At 39.4% G+C, this 5,228-nt stretch overlaps 1 long non-coding RNA gene across 1 annotated transcript; it reads left to right on the top strand.

The window, feature by feature from the left end:
- The first annotated feature begins 1,002 nt into the window (after positions 1-1,002).
- On the top strand, positions 1,003-3,999 carry LOC137301448 (uncharacterized). Its single transcript, XR_010958294.1, has 2 exons — positions 1,003-1,324; positions 2,847-3,999. It is a non-coding gene; the product is annotated as an uncharacterized lncRNA (long non-coding RNA).
- The last annotated feature ends 1,229 nt before the right edge of the window (positions 4,000-5,228 follow it).

Genomic DNA, 5,228 nt, shown 5'->3' on the forward strand with positions numbered 1-5,228 from the left:
TTTTTATTCTCTTACCAGAAATCTCCACTTAACAAAAAAAAACACTGGAAACACCACTAAGCTTTGCTCTCCAATAGACATTTATACTATTATTGAAAAACAAAATGGGCTTCATGGCATGTCATGCAATGTCTGTGTGTACGTTCCTATGGCTTTATAAATAGAGGCAGAGTACAAAAGTATGGAAATCATGATGAACCTTTATAAAACACTGGTTCAGCCACAATTGGAGTATTGTGTCCAGTTCTGGGCACCGCACTTTAGGAAAGATTTAAAGGCCTTAGAGAGGGTGCAGAAGAAATTTACCAGAATGATTCCAGGGATGAGGGGCTTTCGTTACGTGGATAGACTGGAGAAGCTGGGGTTGTTCTCCTTGGAACAGAGACGGTCGCGAGGAGATTTGATAGAGGTATTCAAAATCACGAAGGGTCTAGACAGAATAGATAATGAGAAACTGATTCCATTGGTGGAAGGGTCAAGGACCAGAGGACATAGATTTAAGGTGATTGGCAAGAGATTGGCCAAAGGTGACAGGAGGAAAAACGTTTTTACATAACGAGTGATTATAGGATCTGGAATGCACTGCCTGAGGGGGTGGTGGAGGCAGATTCAATCATTGCCTTCTAAAGGGAACTGGATAAGTACTTGAAAGGAAAATATCTGCAGGGCAACGGGGATAGGGCGGGGGGGGGGGAGTGGGACCAGCTGGATTGTTCTTGCACAGACTCGATGGGCCGAATGGCCTCCTCCCGTACTGTAACTTTTCCACGATTCTATTCTATGACTCCTCCCACCAAACAGACCGAATTGCTTTAGCCTGAAGCGTGGTAACTCCCCTCAATAGAGAGTTGATATCTGGCTGACAATAGTCTGATTAGCCTTGTGCATTAAATTCCGTTCAGCATTGAATGACTTAACAGCGCAAGACGTTAGATCAGCTCTAAAAACATAGAGTAATCATTTGTAATACTTCCAGAAACACCTTAACGAATAAAATACTTCGCTTAAACAGGTGGGGATAATTTTACCTTCGATGTCTTCCCCCCCTTCCCCCCAGACCTATTTTCTCGCCACAAGCACCTTATGACTCCAATCCTGCTTTAAAAAAAAGTTCTACAGCTCAGCCTGAGCTGTCGCCAAGTTTCTAACAGCCGACGAAGTCGTAAATAATAGGACTTTTCTTTTACGGCAGGCGTTTTTTCCTCCAACTAAAAAAAAACCCTGAAGTTTTTGATTTTTTTTAAAAAAGGGTTCAGAAATAATCAGGAAAGTGATGTGTTTTAAACTATCAGGAGACGGGCGAGCAAGGTGCGAGGATACCCAGGTGAGTACAGGAACAGGAAAGTTGGTTTAATGGAGGAACTGAGTAAGTTAAAACCAAAACAAAAGTAAAATACTGCGGATGCTGGAAATCTGAAATAGTTGAGTAAACTAAACTTTTGGTCTTGGCGCCCTCTCCCTGGATCTGTTGTACTTTAAACCCTCCTCTCGACACTTGAGAGTCCGGGCACCAAACTGGAGGTAAACTTCGGATCGGATACTTGTAACTTTTTTGAGGCTGTATTTAAAAGGTTGAGAAGAGGATTGAAGTGGGTGATTTAATTCGTTAGGTAAGAGAGATAGACGACCAAAAAAAAATGGTAACAGGTTACGGAAATGTCGAGAGCGGCGAGTCTGCAAAGCAAAAAAACCAAAATCCTAACATTTATAGAGAAAATAGAAAAGAAGGAACTCAATAAATCTACAATATAACTTTCCTCAAAGATTATTCCGAGTTTAAATGTCTGTGTTTCGTTGCAGTGCTGTCAAATCTCCTGCGTAAAACAAACAAATACCGAGGGTTTTTTTTTTAAAAAGGCCATTTCACACTGCCTCTCTTCCCATTTTCAGTTTCTTTCTAACATCTGGGTAAGCGCTATTGGGAGTGGAATGCCTGTCCCACGGCGCCCCTGTGTTATTCCGGCGAGCTGACGGGGTCTTTACCTGTTCAAATGCGCCTCCCTCTGTCCTGGAAATGCAAAGGCTTTTAACACCAACTGACTTTAAAAAAACACACACACGACTGCAATCTCTTTCGCATTTAAAGTACAAGAGGCATTTATATTTTGTTAAAACAATGCCCAATCATTGCATCCTGGAGAAAGTTCCAAACATTTAAAAGTCAAAGGAAAAATGAATAAAATGTATTCCAGGAATGGTTTTTTCTTTGTTTATTGCGTGAGTCTACGAAACCTATGCCCGAACGGTTAAAATGTAGAATTTGTTTACATGCTGCCACGCACCTTTCACAGTCGCAGTTTTTATATACAGAAAGTGAGACGGCGTGTGTGTGTGTTAAAGCAGAAACTAGCACCCAGCCTGAAGTCAAATGACTTGCAAAAAAAAGTCCTTTCCCTTTCATTAAACTTTCTGCATTGTGGAAACACGTGTCTGTTTTACCCCACTTGGGAAGGGGTGGGGGAATAAAAGTTTAAATCTAATTAAACACCACTTCATTAAGTTTTAGAAAAGGCGAACGCAACAAACGTTCAACGAAAAGGCGCAGTACAGCCCACGCAACACATGCCATTCCTTCCTAGCGATATTTAGTTCCTAACTTTGCCAAAGAGCCTGATAATATTCGATACGGTGGTGCGATCAACATAACAGCTCGCAGAAATACTTAAATCAACATTTTAAATTACTGGGGACTGTTTGCAACCGATTGCACCCAAAATGTTTTAGTAACAAATGTAATATTTAACCCTGTGGGTCTTGTACTGAGGAAAAAAAGGCATGTAACGGATTTGAACATGTATGTAACAGCATTTCAGTAAACGTTGATTTTTGTCTCTTTCTTTTCACAGGTGAATACTAAGCGAGACAAGACCAGAAAAGCCAGTGCAAAAAGATCATCAAGAGAAAAAAATAATTGCCTTACCAGACATTATAGGATTAATAAACTGTCAGTTTGCTTCAGGAGAAATGCTTTGAGATGCCCCAAAAATAAATCTATCTCCTCAGAATTGTTGACAAGAATGCAATATTTTTTAAATTAAGGCAATATCCTCCCTGCAGTACTGAAATTTAAACAATACACAAACAAAATTATTGCACTATACCTTGGGATATAACTTAGAGTTTAGAAGCACACATGCCGACCTTTTTAAAACCTCTACAATCCAATGATTTGACAATGAATGATTGCGCGATACTTTCAATTTGAATATTCAAAGCCTAGACAAAAAGACTGCTCTCTTTTTGAAACACTCTGCATTTCCATCTAATAAAGACTCCAGTGGATTAAAATACAATATAAAAGTGTGGAACTTTCTGCAGAATTGGGCACATTTTAGTGATTTTAGCAACCTTTGGCTAGAGAAGTTGGAGAGACCCTAAATTGTCCATAATTTTCAAACTGGGAGCTCATTTGGCCCCAGACCACTCCCAATTTCACATAGAAGTTTGCAAGCGATGTGGTGCAGCTTTGGGTATACTTTATATTGTCTTTTTATTGTAAAAAATAATATTTATTCACATTTTTGGTATCAAACATGGCAGATTGTGGGCGTGGCATGGAACAGTCCTTTATCCGGCATGCATTGGGAATTGAAAGAGCAAGTGCTGAATCCTCACGTTTATCTGCATCTATTTCATGCTATTGAATCTTTTTATAATAAATATGTTTCTTATTAAATTATTTAATTTTAGACAGTGACATTAGTGAGGGCCTCGTTACTGCCCAGCAAACGGCGCCCTGACATTGTAGCACTACCTGCAGTGTCTCAGGGAACCATTCTGATTTGTTCCAAGTTTATTTTTCTGAATTTCGAGTTGTTTTACTACTTTTGAAGAAAATTAACGCCTTTTGACCGGATTCCAATTCACCATCAGGACACTGATACTTAGACACCGAGAGCAGGATCACTTAACACCGTGTTTTAAATTCATCGTGTCTATGTTCATTCGTTTTAATTTTTTTAATGATGTATAACTAATAAAAAAAAATCTGCTTTTGAAGTTGTTCTCATTCCTTCCAAACCATACATTCCCCACATTGACTCCCGGCTGTTAAGTCGAACAACTAAATTATACTTCTTATTGCTCATTATCAAATAAGAATCCAGGCTTGTTCGATAATTAAAAGTTCAAAAAACATATATGTATACACACCACACAAATTTTATTTCTGATTCTTGGTGGGCACAGTACCTTTAGTGAAACAGGGAAATGACCACTACTAATCTATTAATAAGTAAATTACTCTAAACTGATGCGCCCATCTCGAAGGGTCACTCGTTAATTCCAAGTCTGCTCCATTAATGCGATCTCATCACTGTGTGACCGGAAACATATCAGAGATTTTAAAATAATCTTGTGTTAGAAAATAAGATGACACTGAAACATTTTATATCTTCCAGCCTGAGTGTATCGGTGTTTACAAGATTCAGGGGACAGGGAGTACTGCCCATTCATATCTAATTCTCCTGCAGAAATACATGCTGAGATTTGGGTTATCCCTTTCCCCTTGGGACTTTATAACAAAGGGGGGGGGGGGAGAGAGAGAGAATGAAACAGCTTAAATTAAATTAAACCCATTGTCCCCGTGGGTTTTTAATCAAAAAAAATAATTGCAATGGTTTTTTTTTAACCATCGAACTTCATTAGATGGAGTTATTCGTTGCTGGCCTGCAGTTAAGATACACCGGGTCTACCATTAGTTTGATTTTTTCCACTACTCTCCCATCTTCACACCTTCTCCCAGCCGGAGTTCACACCGCTCGCTCTGCAGCGCGGGGATCCCTTCCTGGAATCTGTTCTAGTTGCACTGTCAGGATTACTAAATTAGTTTTTTTTAAGCAAACATTCCCCAGTGAATCCACTCATCCGATGTGTTTGTTTTAATTCATTATGTAATACCGAGACGAATAATCTCGAGCCTGCATGAAAAGTACCCTTTTGGCGAAGGATTTGTCCTGCCTATATGTATGTATATTTGCATATATATATATGTGTGTGATATCTCAAAAAGGAAAGCCGCTGCTTTACGTTTAAAACGAAAGAGACCGAGGGAGCCGATGGCTGAGGTTCATGCACATTGCCAAAAATCAATGTTTTGTGCAATCAATCCGTTTCTATTATTCCATAAACTAATCTTAATCCACTCCAATTGTACCGCTGCCCCATGGTGATATTATGTAGGTGATTCCTGCCCCCTTTTGGGAGTTGTTGCCTGCTAATAGGATGAA

The sequence above is a fragment of the Heptranchias perlo genome, chromosome 33, assembly GCF_035084215.1.
Source record: "Heptranchias perlo isolate sHepPer1 chromosome 33, sHepPer1.hap1, whole genome shotgun sequence".
NCBI classification, from domain to species: Eukaryota; Metazoa; Chordata; class Chondrichthyes; order Hexanchiformes; family Hexanchidae; genus Heptranchias; species Heptranchias perlo.